A 23,807-nucleotide genomic window follows, 5' to 3' on the forward strand; every position below is an offset into this window, starting at 1 on the left:
GGTTCTTGCCTCACTCTAAGGGAGTCAAATTCTAGAGAAGAAACCTTAATTAATAATGTAGTTTTTGTCAAGAACCATGACTGCTTAGGTGTTCCTTGATGCGGAAAACATCAGATGTCTACCTCTACAAAAAATACAGCCTTCTGGAGCTGCACAAAACATTTAATAAAACACACTCCAAATGTATAGCTGAGCCAATTGCCAGCTACAGTAAAAGATGGAACACGCGACCATATGAAATCCACGTTCTATCATTGAGGTCTTTGCATGGTGTCAGGGTTAGTTTGTTCTCATCATAGGTAATAGTTCCATCCTCACAAGTGGGGTGCTATTTTTAGCGGGAGAAGTGCGAGAATGCTGGGCTGTAGAAATTTCATGGATTACCTCGAAAATCCAGGGACTTACCCACACAGAAATATGCGGGAAATGTGTGCTTTTAGCCCAAGTTTGCTATTTTCAGAGCATTCTGGGTAAGAAAATGTAGAGGGATCCATGCAGTCATTTCTCCTGGACTCCCCTGTGTTTTTAGTTCACGGAAATGTCTGACTTAATTTTTTTAAATAGTTTTTATTGAGCTTTCAAACATATGAGCATGGTCAACAGCTACATATGGGCAGTCAGAGTCAGGACACATACAATGCTGCACAGTTGCGAAATTAAATTTCGATGCACAAACCTTTTACAATCATCTGTGTCTACCCTGTGCAATCTACAGTTTATTCGCACAGGATATCCAGTGTATCCCCGCATTAACTTGAGGGTGACTTATATTTCTAGCGAGCAGTTCACCCTAGATTATCCAGATCCCTGGAACCATCTCTTCTATTCAACTGTACTTTTTATGTTGCTAATTAGTAATTGCCCAGTCCACATCTCCTCAGCCCTTGACATGTGTAATTCAACTTTGTACTAACAAAATACAGCACAGATTAAAATCAAGCAGCCAACTCTCACATGCACACATTAGAACCAGCGCCTCGCCAAGGCAAAGTGAACCTATAGCGGGGTGATACCCAGAAGGCACACCATCTTACCACCTCAGTCCCTACTCCCCTTGTCAGCACAGGGTTTGCACTATGCGGCCTAATATCGCAGCCAGGGCCCCTTCTACTACTGTGTGCCTGCCTCCAAAGACCGATCATCATCTGTCGCTCCAGCGTCATCAGCCAGGCGATGTAGCACGTCTGCCCAGTCCCCTATGTCCTCCTCGACTTTCTCATCTGTTGGTGTCTGTTTGAGGTGGAGCTCCTCTGCCAGTACCCACTCCAGTAGGTCCCAAAGCTATCTGTCTGCCGTAATCCCAATATTTGCAAACCATTGTATCGCGATTCAACGTTTTGCAAGCAAAAGACCCAGTTTTGCAGACCTGTATAACATCGCCCTTCTTTTTAGGTTTGAGTATCATGCCCAGCAAAAAGTGGCAGATCGATAGTTGGATACCCACCCCACCCCTGTCACTTGTCCCAGTTTCCCAACCACTTCCTTCCAATAGCCCGTTAACATTATGCACATCCATGTCATATGGAAGAATGTGGCGCCTTGTTTGTTCCATTTGGGGCACAACGACAGTCTACTGTAATATATTTTATGCAATTTGTGAGGTGTCATATAGGTCCAGTGCAGATAGAGGAAGTGCGTGAGTTTGAATCTGGCATTAATAGCAACTTCTTGGACTTGGGTGCAGGCTCGCATTAATTCTGCTTCGGTCAGGGGACTTTGTAAATTCATATTCTAGGCCTGTCATGCTTTAATCAGAGATGACGGCCCATCCGCTGACAGTGCCTGATAAAGTCTAGCGATCAGTCGTCTTCTCTGCCCACCCTCTAGTACTACCTTGAGTGTCTGGGACAAAGGCAGTATGCTTAGTAAATCTGTTTAGATCTCTCTGGCTGTTCATGCAAGCTTCACAAATTGTAAGAATTGCCCCCAGTGACCCCTAAGTTCTTCTTGGCTTCTTCAAATGTTATGGATTCCTCTAGAGGATAAAGGTCCCCCAAAAGGAGGCACCCCGCCGTCCACTCGTTCAGTGTCATGACGTCAGTGATTTGGCTGAACGGCTAAAGCCAATCCAAAGAAAGGGACCTACTAAATAGCGGACGCTTGAGCGTTCATCGAAACGCCCTGTCCCATCGCAACCTGTGTGACCACCGCCGGTACCCCTGTGCTCTGTCCTAATCCTCATAGATTGGCAGTGTACCCTTCCCTACTATGCCAAGAGGGTGATGGGTCTCCCAGTTGGTCTCAGGGTTGCAAAACTTTACCACGTGCTGCAGCTGCGATGTTATATAATAAAGCTCATGGTTTGGGATACCCAATTCACCCTTCTCTCTGCTCAGTTTCAGTACATCCTGTCAGATCCTATTTCTTTCCCCAGCCCAGACTATGGAAACTAAGAGATTGATTGTGGTATCTGGACAGTGCGTACTGGAGTACATAGCAACATCTGGGCGGCAGGACCATACCTGTCAACTTGAAGTACAATCTCACAGTCTGAGGAGGCGGGGCCTGGAAGGGGGCGGGCCTCGTGCCCATAATTGCCTAGGAGGCACTTTTGAACCCCACCCCACCGCCAAGCCCCCTCCTCCCAAAACAAAAAAGCTTACTGAGGCTGGTGCCGATATCCTGGGGTCTTTCAACACCACTTAATTGACATCAGCAGTTCAAAGCCTCTCGAAAATGAGCTGGAAAACCACTATTTACAGTGGTTTTCAGCTAATTTTCCCTGTCACAGTGTGATATCGGCTCCTCATCGAGTGACAGTGTGATGGGAGCCGATATGTGTGTCTCACTGTGCCACCGTGTGAGTTGGCAGAAAGTCAGGACCATTTTGGCAAGCGTCACCCATCCCATTATTGAAAGGGGGAGTGTGTTCCAAAAATCGATGGAGGATCGGAGTCCCTGCACTATGCTTTCCATATTTAAGTGATGGTATTGGGCAAGCACGTCCATCACCCAGACTGCTAGGTATCTGAATGCACTTCATTCCCACGGGATCCCCCCTCAGGTAAGTCAGCAGTGGGGGTGCCGGTTAAGGCCGCACATGGATAAAGCACCATCATTTGTTTGTTAAGCCTAAGTCCTGATATTTCCTCAAAGCTGTCCAGTTCCTGGAATAGAACTGGCATTGACTCCTCCAGTCGGGTCAAGTATATCAGGATGTCGTCCACGTACATAGGGAACACCCGAGGCATGCACCCACCTGCATGCCCAATGGTTGCATTGTCAGTCTAGTCCTATGGCAAAGTGCTCCGTTGCCAAAGCAATAAGCAGGGGATGGGGTACATCCCTGCCATGTATCGCGTTATATGCTCCATGCCGGAGAGAGCCGTCTGAGCAGAGTCCAGTGCTTATTTTGACCCGGTGGTTTCCAGTGCTCGGCACTTGCACTTATTTGCTAACATCGGTTCTTATGAGTCTGCCACATGGTGGCTCTGTTTGTCTAAATTAAAGATGAGAACACAACAGCTGTTTAATAATTACATAACATTTTTAAAGGGCTAATACCTGCTGCCCAAGCCATGCTCATAGCTTTGGGGTACTGGAATAGAGTTGTAACTCCTGTAGGAATGCAATGGTTAGTAGTTGTGTTGGTACTGTCACTGGCATGGCTGGCAGAGGAAATGGGTGGTGAAAGCTGCAGTGGCCTTCTGAGGAAGGCCCTGACCCTTCTGTTTTTTGCAAATTAAGCACTAGCAGAGTCTTGCCATCTGGCCAGAGTAGAGAAATCACATCCATTTTAAGATTTTCAGGCCGAATCCCATCAGCATCAAGACCTCAAACATGTAGTCACAGCTGAGAAAATTGAATGCCTTCTCAATGTCTAGAGTCACTAGGGCTCCTCCCCATTGTGCATCTCCCATGGAGGTTAGGACGTACCTAAGACGCTACAAGTTCATCATGGTGTTCCACCCCAGGATGAACCCGCGCTGATCCTTGTGGACAAGCGCCTCTATCCTGGGCAAAAGCCTCATGGCGATCACCCAAGAGAGGACCTTCGTGCCTTTAATTAGCATGGAGTGGCGCCTATATGAAGCCATTTCAGCAGGGTCCTTGTTTGGGTTGGGGACTACAACTATTTTGGGTTCCCTCATGGTTGCAGGGAGACTGCCACTGCTAAAGGGTTCCAAACACACCTCCAGGAATTTGTCTGTGAGGATGTCAGCATAAGTCTGATAGAACTCAGATGGATAGCCATCTCCGCCCGGTGTCTTCCCCATGGCCAAGCCATTAAGGGCAGTCAATACTTATTCCAACGTGAGCTAATTTTCCAGCCCAGCCTTGTCCGCTTGCAAAAGTCTGGGTATGGTGAGCTGCACTGAGTGGTCTCATATAGAGATTTGCCAGATAAGCAGTCAGGTCTGAGTTTTTACCTAATTAGGTCCGGCTCTCGTGACATCCGGTTTGTTTAGAGATTGCATTAAAGGGTATGGGCCCTCCCCTCTTCAGAAGCCGTAAGCAACTGCCCTGATTTGTCCCTCTCAGCATGGACTGTATCTGACTCTAGGAGCTTTCCCTTGTGCTTTTATCAGGAGAAGTGGTGGGACACAAAAAAACAGAACATTTGTTACTATAAAGAATATCTCCATTTCTGGCAACTAAATATAAGCCAATGTGTAAGAAAGAACACATTTTGCAAAATGATCTCCATTCATTAGATTTCACCATCTGAATTGCTGCATGATTTGTACACAAAAGAATATAATTATAAGCTGCAGCTCAATTGTTGGATCTGGGTATTGTGTGTTTTTGGGCAACCACTATATACCACATACGGCTACAACTAGAAGGGTCTGACAGACGTAATGGTATATTACTTTTGCAAATCTATTCTACTTTTTTACATTAGATTTGATTTCAACTATTAGTTACTTTAGGAGAACCATGAGCGATCTCCGCATATGGCCGCTTCCTGAATTTCAAATGTTGTCTTCTTTAGGAATTTATAGATGTGTTTTTTCCATCAAAACTGCAGGTAATTAGAAAAACAAAACAGGAAAAATTGACTACCACTTACAAAAATTCAAAACAATATGGTTAAAAAATGTTTTTTTACAACTTTGCCTGCTGCTGAAATCTGGGAAGAGGGTGATCTTAGCACAGCAAACCTTTTATTAAAGCCATTTTTAGGAAGCATTTATACATTTTCATGCACAGCACTTTGTCATACAAAGTTGCATGGCATAACTTAATCTACCTTTAAGAGCAGCATGATAGATCTAGTATAGTCCAACAAAATGGAGAGCATTTATAGGGAGTCAATCAATACTGTATCAAAGTGTAAACATAAGTAGGTGCGACTTTCTATGAAGATTTGACTCAAACTCTGATGACAGAGATTCAAAGGACTGAGAGCTTATGTAACCCATGAGGTGAATGTACCGGGCATATATTGTACTGTTCTGTAGTGAAGATATGGACACACCTGCGAACATTGCTAGGTTAGCATAAGTTAGTATATGCTGGGCCGCCATTTTGCCGCTTTTGCTCACGTTACTACATGCCACATTTCTCGTAACCACTTTGCTTGCTCGTTTTCACATGAGAACTGTCTGCATTTCACATATTTAGTTGAACACTCTGCTCCTCGTCTGTACAGCGTGTTCAAGGTCGAAAAACAATGAGCTCTGTTTATTTGCTTTGGTCAGTCTCACGTCCCTAGCCATAACATAGAACACAGCTGTAAACCTGGAAATCTGTTGCTTTTAATATTGCATTGCATGCATGTTAAAAGAACTTGGAGAAACGCTTTCCAGGATAGAAGAGCTGTGCTTGTCCGGAGATGTAAATTCCTGCATCTGAACTCGGAGGTAAGGGGTCCCCCTGACAAATACTGGAGGTCTTCTATAATTATTAGGGGTGGGCGGAATTTGCGGAATTAACCTTCGCAAATTATCGCGAGAATGTTTAAAATTATCGCAAACAAGCAGAAATATCGCGAAGATGCGGAAATTTTTTTCCGGCATGTTCGCGAGATTTTCTGCATGGTTGCGGGTCGCCAACTTACCCATGTGGTTGCTTGCGGGCGCGGCCATCTTGTTTTGAGTTGTTCTCGCGGTGCATGATCGCGAGAAGAAAGACGTGATCGCGCGACGCATGACGTCACTGCGGGCGCGAACTGTCGCGAGACAGCGCAAATGGCTAAAAACAATACAACATCTCATGGAGAACGCGACCGGATCAAGAAAACTTGTCGGCGAACGCAGGGATTCAGGTAAGGCGATCGCGCGCGCGCGAGAATGTATCATTTTACAGCGCGAGCAAGAAACAAATTATCGCCAAGCTGCGGAAACCGGAATTTTTGACATTTTCGCGCTCTCCGCGGAACGCAAAAATGTCAAATTATCGCAATTTCCGCGAACGGAACGAAATTTTTGCCCAGGCCTAATAATTATAATAAACTAGCTTCTAGCACGGGGAGGGTAACAAGGCGCTATAGTCCTGTTTCCACCATCATTATAATATGATTTCCCCTTTTGTTCTATATGGAATTGTAACAATGCTGATTTGTTTGATCTTATGCATATTGTTGCTAGTATTGGCTAAGGTACTGCATTATAGAGCACGTTAGTTAAAATAAACATTTTAAACTATTCCTTGGCTTTATTTACTCATGTTGTGGACAAGTACGAGAGTTTGAACGAAAAAGTGTTCTTGTTCCCACATATCCTGAGAGGGACAGAGTAGCATGTTCTAGGATGTCTAATCATAAGTTGCTTCGCTGTAGCACAGAGAACGAATGAGACACTATAGCTAGTCAGATTGGGGTTCTGTGTACCGAGGTGGGCGCACCTAACGTTTGGTCAGGTTCTTATAAGCGAGACACTTTAGTAGTACTTGTGCTTGTCCATGATACCCTCACTTCTGTATTCCGGTAAACAGCTGTGACGGCATAACCTACCTATATTGATGTTTTTATAAGTTTTTATTCAAGCTTGATACATAAAATATTGAATTACTGCCCTATTGCGCTGCAACGCTATAAGTTGTTCTTCTTTTCTTCTCGATATAGCTGAGGTAGATATTGCGACACAATGCCGCGGGGCGCCCCGTCGTCATTTGACTACTTTTGGAGTGCCCGACGCAAGTATCTCACTCTTTTTTGTGGTAGGGGCTAATGCAGCTCACCACTTTGAAGTGTTTCATTCTTGGGTAACCTTTCCAGCAGTGAATGGAGATGATAACTTGTTCCATACATATACTCCCACTGCGACACCTGTAGCGTACCGGCTATATACGACTCTCGAAGTTCCGATTTCAGCATGGCAACACTGTACTTGGTTTAATGGCGCTCTAACCCAAACCGTGACCTGGTCCGGTTAGGCCCTTTATCCATTCCAGGGGCCACTTGGCCAGTTTTGGCCGGGTACCCACCTCATCCACGTTATCTAGTAGTCGCTGTAGACGAGATACACATCTAACATACCTCCTTAATCGAGGTACACAGGGCTCTAGTACAATACGTCTCACGCAATCTACAGGTGAGAGCACCTGGGGTTACTGCGCAAACAGCTGGTCCAGTGGGACTAACTATTAGTCCAGTTATGCTTAATTCGGTTATGTGCAAGCATCCCCAGACTAAAGAAGACTTACCTTACTGGCTTGCAGAGAAATTTGACCAGCTGGAAGCAGTGTTGCCGAATACAACTCATGTGGAAAAACACAGGATTCTTACTATTAGTTTGCAGAAAGACTTAATACCCGAAGTAACTGATTGTGAAAATTTGGGTAAAGTGTTCGTGGCGGTGTATGCGAAATGTTTTGGCACACCATCTATGACTGTGCTCCCCTCTGTGATTAAGCGTGTTCAGGATGAACACGGACCTGAGGCGGCTGTGGAGCTGTGGATGAGGTTGGTTGGAGTGTTTGACGTAGTTACTGATTTGATCCTTGCTAATGTCAAGGGCGATGCGGTTAACTTTCAAGTGTCTAATGCTTTGCGCCTTGTCCAAGATGAGGAGAAACCCCATGAATTACCAAAAAGGATTGCAGAAGCTTATAGGACAATTGGGCGCAATAGTTTGGGTGTAAAGCCTTTCGCTAGAATACCAGCACAGCAGCAAACACAGACGGCACAGTCTGCTAAAGACGACCATCCAAATTTTCCTAAAAAGAATTGGAAAAATAGGAAACAGGGGAAGCAACAACAAACAAAAGGGTTGAGTGCTGCGTCATCATTTCCCGAACCCTTTGAGCACACTTATGATCTGCGCGACCGCGCGAGAATTAGGTCTTCTGACAGGTTTCAGGTTCCTGATCTGCGTTCTCCTTGTTCTTCACAGGCAACATCAGGCTCACAAGCTGGTGGAGGGGAACGCCAGGATCGCGGCTTAGGTCGAGGTGCCCCCAAGTTCGTGAGCAGCCTCGTCAGACTGAAAGCAAAGGGAAACAAGACGATTTTCCTCATTCGAGACCCCCATTTCAGAACAAGAAAGTTACTGCTTTAACAGCGAGATATGCCACAGATGGTGAGAACCTGGCTCCAGAACCTGACATGGGCAGTAACGCTGCTAGACAGCACAGCAGAGGTTACAATAGTGCGGCAAGCACTGCGTCTATTTCTGGAGGCGACAGCAACTAAAACATTCATCACAGTTGAAACGGCTGACACCCGAGTGGCTGCCCCTGACAGATTATATGATATAGTATTTCTAATTGAAGGTGACATACAAAGTGTAATAAAAGGGATTTTTTGGGAAAATCTGACTTCTTCGTATGACATACTTTTGGCAGAGAAAGATTGGCCGCCGCCTTTTGTTTTAACCACTCCTAGGAGTGAGGAGGTTATACTCCAGTTTTTCATATAGTGTCTCCAAGGAGCAAGCAATGGATTTTGCAGAAAAGTGGGCTTTGGTGCTTGCACCAGCTCTGTACCGTACTCAGGTGGGCTGGGATAAAGATTCTCCCCCGCATGAGATACCATTACGATCTATGCCACAGCCACAACCCCAAAATCCTCTCCGGCGGGAAGCAAAAGCTCCCGTTGCGAATATTCTGGATCAACTAGAGTATCAAGGAGTAATTGAGTCATGTGTGTCACTGATGAATAATCCTATATTTACAGTAGCAAAACCCGATGGGTCGTACCGCTTAGTTTTGGATTACCGACATTTGAACTCACATTGTCGGACTTGTGCGGGGCAGAATACCCATAGTTCTGCGTTAGTTGACAGTCTTGTTCGTAAAAAATATAAATCTACACTAGACATTTCGAATGGCTTTTTCACACAATGGACCGCCTTCACCGCGGGTGGAAAACAAAAAAAAGTTTATGCGTTTGGCAATGCGCTACAAAAATAGCCCTGGTGTTTTCGCCGCCCGTATTGTCTCTTTGTTAGAAGGATAGACGAAGACGCATACTCGTACGTTGATTATATCTATCTAACAGACAACGAGTTATGGCCGCATCTTTGTCACGTGGATCGCATCATAGTTTTGTTTGCTGACCACGGTTACAAATTTAACTTTGCTAAATCACACACTGCAGAATACACAGTGTTGTTTTTGGGCTACTAGCTCAACAATGAAGGAAGAGGCTTGGCACCTCACTTCTTGGAAAAATGCACACGTTTGCGCCCTCCGACTACACTGGAAAAATTACAGTCTTTGCTGGTTTTTTTTTAAATTTCGGACGAACATACATTCCCGATTTTGCCCAGCGTATCAAGCCTTTGTATGCTTTGATATAACCTACTTTTTCAAAAGCCTGATGGCTTCCAGAACACTCTACTATACTGCAATCTTTGCAGTCTGATCTGATTGAATCAAAATTCTTGTTAACTCGTGATAACCATACTAACCTGGTGATACGAATTATCCCTGGCCATGTGGGTTTCACTTACTTGACGTTTAATGAAGGTGACACAGTACCTATTGCTTACAAATCCCATTTGCTTACTTCAGCTGAATTACGGTTTTCCTCTATTGAAAATATTTTGACAGCTGTCCAGATGGCGATCCTAAAGAAACGCGCACTGGCACAAGGGAAACGGACTTTGGTTGTAAACTCATGTCCGGCTTTGGAAGCGGTGACAAAGTAAAGTGTTCAAAACTCTAAGGCTTTGCATCCCCGTTGGTTACAATGGGCCACATCGTTGACCTCTCCAGATGTCACGTTTATTTTTGACTCATCATTGCGTACACAGGAGTTCTTGCAGTATGAATTTGTTCATCCTCCTCCTCTGTCAATGCGCCCCCTTGAGCAGTACCAATGTATCATTTACACTGACGGGTCAGCGCAGCCGGCAACCGGGTCGAAGCGTTCTTACTCAGTGGCCTGTGCTATAGTGGCTGGTACCATAGTGAACAGGGAGTTCAAGTCCAATGTTGTCCATACACAGGCACTAGGAGACTGTACAGCCCAATTGGCGGAGCTGCGCGCATTGGTACTAGCATTGGAGTTTGCAGATCCAAAAGTGACTACTTTAATTGTAAGCGATTCATATTATTGTGTTCAGTCTTTCAATGACAACTTATTCTTTTGGTCTCAAAATGACTATTGTGATTCTAAGGCAGCACAATTAAACATAAAATGCTTTGGGTTCGAGTCGCAGATCTTAAAGACCGTCTGCCTCTCACACAGGTAATTCATGCTCTTGGTCATCAGCGTGTAGGAGTGCACGCAGTTGGCAACAGTTTGGCAGATGTAGCTGCCAAATCAGCAGTAGCCACGTATTCAGTAGCAGCAGTTACAAGATCCATGAATAAGATTGATAATGACATTTTGGCAGCAATAGCTGCTACCGAGAGGGGAGATAATTACCCGCTGGGTTTCCCTTCCAAATAATCTTATCATTTAAGTCCCGATAATGTTCCTTATGTGAGAATTAACGATGTTGGTGACAGGTTGATTCCCAAAGCAGACCGCAGACCTTCACTGATAACAGCCGCACACAAAGGCATGGCTTCGGCGCATGCTGGGGTGTCTGCGACTGTTTCTATCTTGCAGCAGCGTTACTGGTGGCCCGGCTTATATAAGCAAACCCGTAATTATGTACTTTAATGTGACATTTGTCAGCAGATCAAGCCGTCTACGGCAACACGCCCACCGCAAACACAGGTATGCATTTCTAATAGACCTTTCGGTTGCGTTTATTTAGATCACTGTGGTCCTTTTTCTTCAGATACTGCTTATAGGTGTATCCTAGTTGCAGTTGATTCATGCACACGTTTTCTATAGGTTTGGCCAAAACGCAGTGCTGACGCCCAACTTGTCATCAGGGATTTGCGTGTCTTTGTGGGAATTTTTGCATGTGGCACCTTCCATTCGGACCAGGGTCCAGCGTTCGCCTCTAATGCGTACAAGGATACCATGTGGTCTTTGGGGGTGCAGGTCAAATTTTCATCTCCAGACAGGCCTGAGGGCAATTCAGTTGTGGGGTGAATGAACTGTGACTTAAAGCAATCCTTGACAGCTAGGGTCATAGCGTACAACGTGCACTAAATAATCTCCCTAGACGATCCCTGGGTGGGCAGAACCCATATGAAATGCTCTTCGGCATGAAAATATTTGTGCCAGACCATGATGGTCTAGACATGGCGGCATCAGCCGCATCCTTTGACGTAGATAATCATTCTGCTGTATTACAGACTCTACAAGAGACCCGTGACAGTCTTGCAGAGGAACATTTAGCCTCACTCACTGATGCTGCGCTGCAGATTCCGGTAGTAGGCTGGCTAACCAAAATCAGAGACCTGGTCCGAGAGAAGGTGGAGAACAAGAAAGAGTTTGGCCCCTCTTATCATGCACCTGTTCCAGTGCTTGGCGTGAAGGGTATTCGTACAGTCATTTTACCACTGCTTCCTGGTCAAAAAGACAACAGATACATCTCAGTGGACAATGTCAAGCTACAACATCTGGCCGATCCTGAATAGCATCACACCAGCGGTCTCTACAACTACTGTATCAAGAGATCCTGGCTTACCCGCTTTACACGCAGGAAGACACCACCATTGAGCTGGACTCTGTTAACCATCCTTTGCAGCTCCAGCCTGCTTGCACTCATAATAGAGAAACTGAATATGCTTATCCCACGACTGTGTCATTACCTGGTTCACGACCTGAGGCAATTAATGAATCACGTTTTTCCTTTGACTCACATTCCACATCATCAAACACCCCTTCAAAATTTTCTATTTTTGTTGCCTGGTTTAAACGGACGTATTTGGTTCTGCCTTGGACATACATCTGGTTGGTGCTCATCGCAATTTTTTTGTTCATGTCCATCGACTTTGTGAATTCATTTTTCCTTCTAATCAATGGTCACTACCTTCCTGAACGCTTTGCTGTTAAACTGGTAGATGGAACTTTGGCTCCGCACTCTTCTTCTCACATAATGAAAAGAGACCAGACTTTTGTCAACATCACTGCCTGGCCAGTTATAGACGGCATAGTTTGGGATACTGTAGATTTTTTAATCCATGGCCCTAGAGAGATAATTAATGTTCCAAATGTACTTTGTGTTTCAATGGGTGATGTAGTGAAACATAACCTACGATCTGATGATTGGGACATACAAGCCGTACAATCCTTGTTTTCAGATATGAAATACTATGCTGCATTTGATGCTGAAGATTTGTATTTGAATACTGCAAATTATGCGGATTTGTTTTGCTATCAGCACTATAGTCATCAGTATCTGCATAAAGCTAACACGTTTAGAAATGTTTTTAATTATACACAATGGGAACATTGGCCAGCTCCTTTGGAAGGCAGCTCTAAAATGATTTTGAAAAAATTCACATAATTTACCGACTTTGATAAATCAAACCCCGGGCCATTCTATTTTAAATGAAATGCTTCTTTCAATTCTAAAATAATGCTCATCCACACTAACTTATTATATTCTTAATCCTTTACTGATAAATTATCAGTGGGTGGCTATGATCTGTAGAAATCCACAATTGACCTTAAATCAGTTTGGGGTTCTAAATCCTGGCAAGTGCAAGGCACAGAAGTGTTACACCACGCGTGCCTCATCCCATCACAGATTGTATTTTTAAATGAATCGATTTATCAAACTACTTGTTTTGGATTGGCAAATTCTAAGCAAATGAATGCCCCTGCCATTCCTGCTCTAGCTGAATATCAGAATTGGAGCCATTGGACTAATTATCCCATGGCTGATTTACAATCACTTTTTACCAATGACACCTTTATTTTTTCTACTTTGCACCCCCTAGGTTGGTTAGTTTGGCAAACTAATTTGGATACTTGCCAACTTCGTTTCCATAACAAGGCTCCTGGTTACACACAGGATAGGCCTGATCCTCTTTTTGCTAACTCCCATTCAATTACTACATATTTCGTTGGAAAGTTATGTCAAAATTGGTTGCAACACTCGACTTCAGTGAAACAACATTTGTCGTTATTATCAGGTGACATTGATTTGACAGATTTTATAAAAGGACCTGCTGGTCCACGATCAAAAAGATTTATTTATGCAACTTACAATGAAATCTGGAAGCTATCCCAAATTGAAGCAGCTTCACGTTTAAGGGCAATTGATCAGGCTAATCTTGAGAAAGTGCTTGCTGTTGTTGATAATAGTATTAACACACTTTCTTCCCGCATTTACACATTGGACAATATTGTTTCATCTGTTGTTGACATTGCGCAAGAGGATGTTTCTGTTTTGTATCATGGTCAAAATCAATTGCGTTCAGTTATGCAGTTTGCGTGGACTCTACAGACTCTTAAGATGGGGAAAGTTCCATGAGATTACTTGAATGCATCATCGTTAATTTTGCCCTTTAACATGACAACAAAACAGCAGTTTATGTCCATGAAAGATGCTACGTATTCTCTTTTGCAGATTGAAAAGTTAGATCCTTTACCATTCTCTGTGGCCAAACAGACTCAGCTGTCTGGCTCATCCATGGGGTGATAACTCTCCCATTTTCCTTGTTTAAATTTACCTCATGTTTGAAACACTATCCACTAGGCCGCTTCGAGCCCTTAGGAAGTGCATTTCTACACGAAGTTTGGTCCTTACCATTCACATACAGATGTCTACGGGATGAAAAAGAAGTTTACCTGACTGGGGAATCATGTGAAACCACAATAGGTCATGCTCTTGTTTGTAAGAACATCCAGTTGCATGGCACCTGTAACCTTACAGCCCCAAATCTTGCATGTGTTTTAAAAGGTATGCCGGTGCCAGCTATTAAACCTACTTTCACACTGCTTGCGAACTGTAGTTATTTGCTGTTAAATAATGAAGAATGCTGCGGCATGCTGGCCGGCATCTCTTACACTGTAACAGTTTCACAGTGTGTGGTTTGCTACAAAACTGTGCTTTTCCCACCCCCACAAGGGAGGCTCGATAACTCGATTTGGCCTTCCATTCCGACCTTGAAGGCAGACTTCAACAAATTGAGCAGAATAAGAACATTGTTATCCCAAAAAAGAAGTTTCACTCACATCTGCCCGTGAGACATTCGTCCTTCACGTGGCTAACACCTGTACAGAGGTACAAGCGCTTCTTAATACTGACCTCCCACTACATTTTGGAGCGTTGATTCATGCTATCTTCAATGCTTCTAACACTGTAGGCATTGCCCATTTTTTAAAGCTGTGGGCTCTGGCCTTGCTACCTCTTTTCAAACTATATTTGGTGTGATACCAGCATTTATCCATTCTATTTTTTCCAGCGTCTTCGGTGGCTTGCCACTATTACTTGCCTTAGCTGCTGGGGTTTTGCTATTAATTTGCTTGCTACGAAATGGATGCTCTTCCTGTGGCGCTGCACAGCCAAGACCAGCTGCAGATGCTTCGTAGCCGTATACTTGAATGCTACGGTACTCTGCCCCTGGCCACACTCAGTGTGACTTATGAATTATCTTTTCGGTTTGCCTATTTCACTTGCGTGCAACCTGTCTTCAACTGCTTGGATTGCTCTTTTCAATGGGCACTGGATCTCTGCCTCTCCAATACAGCATTTCCTCTACCTGATTTTGAACTGCTAATGGGTCCCTTAGTGGCCCATGAGCAAGAATGTTCCGGTGTTGGAATTATGGCCTGCGCAGCAGCGCTGGGAGTTCTGGCTGAATGGGATATCTGTGCAACGGAGTTATATAGAGTATCACACAAGTTGTCCTTTGATGGTGCTGGAAGCACCCATTGTCGAGGAACATATATGTTCATTCACTCTGCTTGATTGGGTGGCACCACTTTTTTCTGATAATAACAATGACTTCCTCTTGGAGGCTATCGCAACATACTGTTCGTACACCTTGCTGGATTGACTCGGCCACTTTATCCTTGCTGGAATTATTTTTTACCTTTTACTTTTTTGTGTGCCCCTTTTTGACACAAACGTTTTTTTCTTTCATTATTCTTTCGCCCGCAAATCTGATGTACCATTGATGCATATGCTCTTGATTCTTGCTCAGACTTGCTTGAAAGCTGTGTTCTCTTTACGACCACTGTCAGATGGACTGACCAAGGGGAGGGTGTAGTAAGGATATGGAAACACCTGTGGACATTGCTAGGTTAGCATTAGTTAGTATATGCTGGGCCGCCATTTTTCCGCTTTTGCTCATGTTACTACATGCCACATTTCTCGTAAACACTTTGCTTGCTCGTTTTCACATGAGAACTGTCTGCATTTCACATATTTAGTTAAACACTCTGCTCCTCATCTGTACAGCGTGTTCAAGGTCGAAAAACAATGAGCTCTGTTGATTTGCTTTGGTCAGTCTCACGTCCCTAGCCATAACATAGAACACAGCTGCAAACCTGGAAATCTAGTGCTTTTAATATTGCATTGCATGCATGATAAAGGCACTTAGAGAAACGCTTTCCAGGAAAGAAGAGCTGTGGTTGTCTGGAGATGTAAATTCCTGCATCTGAACTCGGAGGTATGGGGTCCCCCTGACAAAGCCTGGAGGTCTTCTATAATTATAATACACTAGCTTCTAGCATGGGGAGGGTGACAAGGCGCTATTATTCCTGTTTCCACCATCATTATAATATGATTTCCCCTTTTGTTCTATATGGAATTGTAACAATGCTGATTTGTTTGATCTTATGCATATTGTAGCTAGTATTGGCTAGTGTACTGCTGTGGACAAGTACGAGAGTTTGAACGAAAGAGTGTTCTTTTTCCCACGTATCCTGATAGGGACGGAGTAGCATGTTCTAGGATGTCTAATCATTGGCAGCTTCGCTGTAGCACGGAGAACGAATGAGACACTATAGCTAGTTGGATTGGGGTTCTGGGTACCGAGGTGGGTATTTTGGTACACCACTACACAATGAGGTACTGGTTTCCTGCGCACAGTTCTGTGTATGTGCAGAATCCCTTCAACAGTTCCAGTAGTGTCTTTACAACAATTTTTCGATTATTTACATTTCGCATGAGAGTCACTTATTAAGGCTTTCATTTGCAGTAGTCTGTAGGAATTCAAACTAACTGTTTTTGTGCTGCTAACTTCAACTGGTGCTGTTTATCATTTCCTTGCTTAGACATGACTTACCTTATTTCTGATTGCATAGTCGGATGAATGTAGTGAAAATCTGTTTTGGGCTACGTAAGCAGCCATAAGCCCCAAGGTATTGACATGCTGAGATCCGCCAAGGCAGGTTGTAAAGTTATTGAAAAACATTGGCGAACTAACTACAATCCTGAAATTAAACCGGAGCACACGTTGGCTCTGACAAACTACAAACAAATTATTAATTCCATCGGGGCTGATTTGTTTGCTAGTGAAATTCTACTGGCTACTAACACCAGTGAAAGTGCCTCGAGGTGACAGGGACCTCGGGATAGCCTGGGAGGCAAGCGTCCAGCTGTGCACGCGGGCCCATTGTGAGGAGGACGTGGCTCCCTGCAAACTGCCTGACAGAGGCTCCAGCTGCATTTTTCCAGCCTTCCAACACATCCAATCACCGGCGCAGGGAAGCCCCCATTCACCACTCTGAGCCCTGAATAACGCCTATTGGGGCGAGACGGCTGGCCGCCATAGCTGTATGCAACAGCTGGCTTCTCGGCCACCACAGCAACACTGCCCCCTTGGTCAACAAACCAACTGATTGGGAGCAGAACTCTGCCTACACCAGTGCCCAACCTCACAGACCAAACAACACTCGGAATAGGCTGTGGCAAAAAAGAATCACGCCCTCATTACCTGGCTCAGCAATCCTCCTAAGCTCAGACACCCCCCAATGGTGCGCCCTTGACTGCGCCTCATCCCAGATCTCTCATAAGCGCAGCAGCTATGCCTTTTTCAGCTCTGATAGGCACTGTTTCCTTGCGGAGCTGAACATTGCACTACTACAGCTTGTGGTATTTCTTAAATTTGCATATGCACGAAGGCATGGGACGGAAAGACCCTAAACAAAGGGTATTAACATTTGGTAAACCAGCAGAGAAGGTGCAGGAATCGGGCGCAAATATGGCGGAGGCCGGCCAGGACATAGCTACCACAGCAGACTCTGCAGCAACCCAATCCTCCCTATTGATGGAACTGAGAGCAGGATTCAAGGCATTGGGCGGCTGGTTCGATTCATTGGAGAAGCGCCTTGACACACTGGGGGCCAAACTTGAAATACATGATATGAGGTTGGATACAGTAGAGGGACGGGTTTTGGATCTCGAAGATGGAGCAGCCCAGTCCACGAAGTGCTTGGAGCGCATGGAGAACATTTTGAAGAATGTTGCTACAAAAAACAAGGATTTGGAGTCACACAGCAGGCACAATAATCTCCGCATTCTTGGGGTTCCGGAATCGACCAACACAGGCCGGATAGATCTGTTTGTCGAAACACTACTAACAGACATTTTTGGGAAAGAATCTTTCACACCGGGCTTTGTGGTTGAGCGCGCTCATCGCTCCTTAGGCCCGCGTCCAAATCCTGGCTGTCCCCCAGACCCATTATTGCACAAATGATGAACTTCCGAGATAGAAACGCCGCACTTCGCCTGGCCAGATAACGAGGCGAAATCACCTGGCAGTGTTCAACAGTTGCATTATATCCGGACTTTACAGTAATGGTTCAGTAGGCACGACGCAAATATAATGGTGTAAAATCTACCCTTCGAAACTTAGGCCTCAGATATGGCATGCTATATGCGGTTCGTTTGAGAGTGGACAGACGGTAGATCCTGCATTTTTGAAACACCTACAAAAACACTGCCAGTCAGCAGAAAGATGCTGGGACTAGCTCCTCCCCTCCCAACAGCAGCTCCGTCGCCAGTGTTGAACTCTTCTGTAACGAGTAGTCCTCCTAGTATGTTTAGTAGCGTTGATCCGCATTTCCATTGTTGCCTTATAAATGTTGAGACAGAATGAGTAATATATTTTAGTTTAAGGTATATAAAGCTGGGCACTGCCAGGGCGTTGTCTCCCCCCTGTGCGTATAGCACAATGTTTTTTTTTTTATCATAATGTATCTTTCGGTACTTTTGCATTTACAATTTGGATGTTTACAGGATACATCTGGTTATAATTTGTTTGGGTTGGTTCCTTGCATACTGGGACGCGAGGCTGGGAGGGTAAGGTTAACAGATTTGTTTATCATAACTTGACTGCCAGCACGTTCAATAGCAACCAGAAGCATCTCACTTCACATCTCATACTGATCTCACAGCTCAGCTATTTACGTTAATTATTTTGCCCGACCACTCCAATCTGTCCGCGATAACTTGGAACGTTAGGGGCCTCAATAACACTAGGAAGGTGAAGCATGTACTACACTACTTACAAAGACACCAAATAGATGTGACCTTTTTACAGGAAACCCACCTGCCTAAAACAGACGTAACACACTTTGCATCAAGCTGGGGCCCACACCGTTACTTTTCAAACTATAGTACATACGCTAGGGGCACTGCGATTTTCATCCACAAAAGGATTCCCTTTCATTTACACAAATTTTACTGTGACAGAGAAGGCTGATATAACTTTATGATAGGGAAGCTGATGGGTCATGTGGTAACATTGGCTTGCTTGTATGCCCCCAACATGGACTGCCCTGAATTGTTCAATGACTTGTACTCGCTAGTTGTGCATATGGGTACCGACTGCATACTCATGGGGGGGATTTTAATTTGCTTTTCAATCCCACTGTAGACTGCTCTTCCACATCTGCTGACACTAAACCACGCTCCCAACGGGCACGAAAAGAAATGTGTGAAGCACTGAATCTCTCAGATGTCTGGAGAAGGCGCAATCAGACAGCCGCATCAAACACACATTACTCAGCTCAATACGACACATGGACCAGGCTTGATTACCGGATGAGCTCCCCGAGTTTGCAAGCTTGGTACAAGTCTACCACAATACTCCCTAGAACATATTCGGACCACTCCCCAGTGATAGTTAAAGTTAGTATCCCCAGACCTGAAGGACATGAGCGCCAGTGGCGATTCCCAGGTCGTGCCCTAAATGACGACTTGTTCCATATAAAGATTAGAGAAGCGATAGAGGAATACTTTGAACTCAATACTGGATCAGTAGACACATGGACGGTGCTCTGGGAGGCCTTCAAGGCCTACATCAGAGGAGTCAGCATTGCCAAGCACACCGGGGTGTTAAAGGACCTCATAAAGACTTTAGCCCACCTTGAGCAGCAATTGGAAGTGTTAGATCGTGAGCTACTTCAATCCCCAACCCCGACTGTTTTAAGCGGTGCTTGACCCTGCTTGCAGAATTTAGAGACGCCGCAAACAGGGAAACACATTTCCTGAGTAAATACGCCACAGCTATGGTGAGGGCGGGCGGCCGGGTCGTATCTTGGCGCGTCTGCTGAGGCCCCCTTATGGGAAATCTTACATCATAGAACTCAGATCTACATCAGGACAACTCCTCACTGATACAGAAGAGATCCGCACGGACCTCTTAGCATACTACGACAATCTGTATGCGTCCAAAATTGCTCATAGCTCCGCAGAGCTGGAAGACTACTTTGCGGAAATTGCTTTAGTATATATGGAAAAATTCATGCAAGACTTCCTTGTCAAGCCCTTTTCCTCAGATAAGATCATCAGCGCGATTGAAGTGCTAAATGGCTCCACCCGCCTGGCCTAGATGGCTTCACTGGCGATGTTTATGAAACATGCATGGATCTATTGGCTCCCCGACTGCTCGAGGTTTACAAAGAGGCATTAGAACGAAAATAACTACCTCCCTCCCTAAGAGAGGCAGTCATAGTTCTGCTGCCCAAGCCTGGGAAAGACCCTTTGCATTGCGTGTCTTATAGACCGCTATCCTTGCTAAATTTGGATTACAAGATCTTGGCAAAGATGATAGCCCTGAGGCTCTCACTATTACTGGATGGAATAATGTCCCCAGTCCAGTCTGGGTTTGTGCACCATTGATCCACCTACTTAAATTTACGAACTTTGTTAGCTGTTTTGCATAGAATTAATCCGGAGATTCCAGCCGTAGCAGTACTACTGGACACGGAAAAAGCATTTGATTCTCTGGAATGGTCCTTTTTCCTAACAGTTATGCACAGGTTGGGCATGCCGAGGGGGTTCATTGATCTAACAGCTCTTTTATACAGCAAACCAACTGCCAGGATACGCTTAAATGGCACGCTGTCCAGGTCATTTGCTCTGTCAGGAGGCACCAGGCAAGACTGCCCCTTATCACCATTACTATTTATACTGGTGCCACCTACATAGAGGGCTCCAGTTTAACACGGGACTCCTCCTGGTGTCTTTATATGTGGATGATATTATACTCTATGTCCGGGAACCGCAGGCTAACATGGAATCTCTGGTCAGGGAGATTATTCGATCCTTTCTCGGGACTTGGATTAACTGGCACAAGTCGGTGATATTTCACCTAACCACTAGCACCAAAAAATGGGAATGCGAGTCTCGACCTGATTGGTGTACGGACTCGATTAAGTATCTAGGGATTCATATCCACTTAGACACCGCCCAAATACTTCAATTGAATTACAGTCAGGCTGCACACAAGCTTGAATTGCTGGTGGAAAGGTGGCTGAGGCTCCCTCTCTCGATTGCAGGCCGGGTGGCGTTGATTAAGAAGGTTGTTCTCCCCAAATTGCTGTATCCGTTTAACAATATTCCCATCCCACTTACAAATCGGTTCTTCATGACACTACACACTCACCTCATTAGACTGACCAGGGGAGGGGGTGCAAGAGGCCTAGAGTCCGATGGAAGAGCATGACATTACCCTACGCCAGAGGGGGTTTCAGGGTTCCTAACTTCCAATTATACTATTTAGTGGCACAATGCAGCTATGCATATTTCTGGTTCCACCCGGACACCAGGATCCCGTATCTGCACCCAGAAGCTGACTTTGTCCTTCCTGGCACCCTCAACACGGTACTACCTCCGGGTATCCCCCGAGACCTGAAGGACATACAGTCTCAACCACTAGCTGGTCCTGGCAGAAACTGATTAGAGTTCTGGGATCCCCGATGTTATACTCTCCTAGTCTACTGATCATCAACAACCACTGGATCACAAGCGAAATGATAGTACAGCAAACCCTTTCCAAATATGAAATAAATAAAATAGATGATGCATACACTGGGGGACAGGTTTTTTCAATCTCACCACGATTATTGAAAGTACCGGGGGAGAGCACATGACCTCCAGGCTGTAGAGAGCATGTGTGGACATAATTCCCATTGACGATACCAAGATACGAGCTTCCTGGGAGGCTGACCTGGGACATCCTATTTTGGATGACCAATGGGCAGTTTGTGTAGTCAGACCAAAGAGATCTCCCTAAACAGCCATCATAAATAAAATAAAAAATGTAAATAAGAAAAAAAAAGTGACTTCCCGTTTGCCGCCTTACTGACAAATCTACCATGCATGTCACAATCTTTTGGACCTAACCAACTACTCTGTGACAACCTGCCATTATTCTTCGGGAATAAAATCCTCAAAATTGAGAGTATTGTAGATTTAACATGAGCTATCTGTATCAAACAAGAGCTATCTGTCTGCTCCCTAACATTTTTGGTGAGAACCAATTTGATTTAACTTTTTCTCACTTTGAATCAAGAGAACCCATCCCTGTACTCTTTGCTTTTGGCCAGATTGACAAGGTTAGTTTTGAGAAATTGACTGTTTCTATTTCTTTAGGCTCACTAGCTGGTCTGCTACTTTCAATCTGCAATCTATCTCTATCCACTGGGACGGTGCCATTCGAGTAAAAAAAAACAGACATTGCTAAATATAATCTTCAGCAGATCCAACGGTCTTTAGTAATTTTACACCAATACCTCTTTTACCTTTTCCCATGAAAATCCTGGAAAACAGGTTAACGGGATTATCTTGGGCTACATGGAGAATAATCTGCTGCTTGACCCTGCTCAATCGGGTTTTTGGCCATTACATGGCACAGAATCTGCTTGATATGGGTATTAGATGACTTTCGAATTGAGCTTGACGATGGCAACTTAGTAGCCCTTGTCCAATTCGATCTGTCAATAATGAGATATTGATCTACAGACTGGCAGAAATAAGTATCAGAGACTCCAATCTGAAATGATGCAGTTCCTACCTTGAAAACCGACAGCAGGCGATACATTTACTACAATTATGATCAGACTCCAGGACAACCAGTTCAGGGGTACCCTAAGGCTCATCTTTGGCCCCCACTTTATTCAACATCTTCCTCAGACCATTGGATCAGATGATTTGCAGCCAAGGGGTATCGCTTATGTACTGTGGAGATGATACAGAGCTTACCATCTCCTTGAACCACTCTCCCCTGTTTCCCTTGAATTATTTCACTCTTGTATGCACAACATCACTACCTAGTTCACCCTAAATTCTTTGAAATTCAATGGAGACAAGACAGAAGTGATGTGCTGCTCCATTGATAAGATACTCAGACCACCGGCAGCAGAGTTTTGTCCTTGACTTGAGGCAGCCTCCCTGTTACTGTCTCATTTGTAAGAAACTTATGGTTCCATTTAATTCAGACTTATCTCCAACTTCTCAGGTTAATAAGTTCTCCTCCTCTAGTTTTGCGTTACTGAGAATCCTACAAAATATATTACCCTTTCTACCACAACATCTACCGCCACAAGTTGCCAAAGTAAAAATCATGAGTAGACTAGACTACGGAAACTCAGTGTTTCTGGGGACCACTGACTACCTACTCAAATGCATCTACAGATTCCAGACTGCAGCGGTCCGTTTGTCTTGATCTCTTGCACATAAGACTTCGGTTACTGCTGCCTTGGACATATTACACTGGCTCCCTGTACCCAAAAGAGCAGTTTTTAAAATCTCAATCTCTCTCTGGTACAAGGCCATACATCGAGTTGGCCCTTCATACCTCTAAGACAAATTTCTTCGTCACTGCCCTGCCCAATCGCCATGCTTCCCAGATGCATAGCTTTTGGTTATTCCAAAGTACAACTGCATATGCTTTGGGGCAGATGCTTTACAGTCGAGGCGTCTTGTCAGTGAAATAGTTTCTCTCCCTTTGTTACATCTCAGCTCTACTGTGTGTGTTTTTCAAGTCACTGAAGACCTGGCTTTATATCCACTAATAAGGTAAGCTGCTTCAGGTAATTTCTCTGTATGGCTGTAGTCAGCACCAGGATGCCTTTCTAGGTCACAGTTATGCTTCATACATAGCCAAATAAATAAATAAAATAAATAAGTATTCCTTCTTGGTTACAATTGCTTACATCTCAAGAAGAGCTCTGTGTGGTCTTGTAAGCTCATGTCCCATCCCCAAACTGTGTTTGTTTGCCCAATACAAGGTGACACAAGATAAGATTAAGCAAACAAGGGATGATATGACAAGAACAATGAAGGTTGACCCAACATTTCACAAGAGTGATGCATGAAGAATACTCT

At 44.6% G+C, this 23,807-nt stretch overlaps 1 protein-coding gene across 6 annotated transcripts in view; it reads right to left on the reverse strand.

Annotated features, from left to right (window-relative positions):
* ITSN1 (intersectin 1) overlaps positions 1-23,807 on the reverse strand; it is a 1,732,490-nt gene that overhangs the window by 130,499 nt on the left and 1,578,184 nt on the right. The gene's annotated exons all lie outside the window — the stretch shown is intronic.

This window comes from Triturus cristatus, chromosome 8, assembly GCF_964204655.1.
Source record: "Triturus cristatus chromosome 8, aTriCri1.1, whole genome shotgun sequence".
NCBI lineage: Eukaryota > Metazoa > Chordata > Amphibia > Caudata > Salamandridae > Triturus > Triturus cristatus.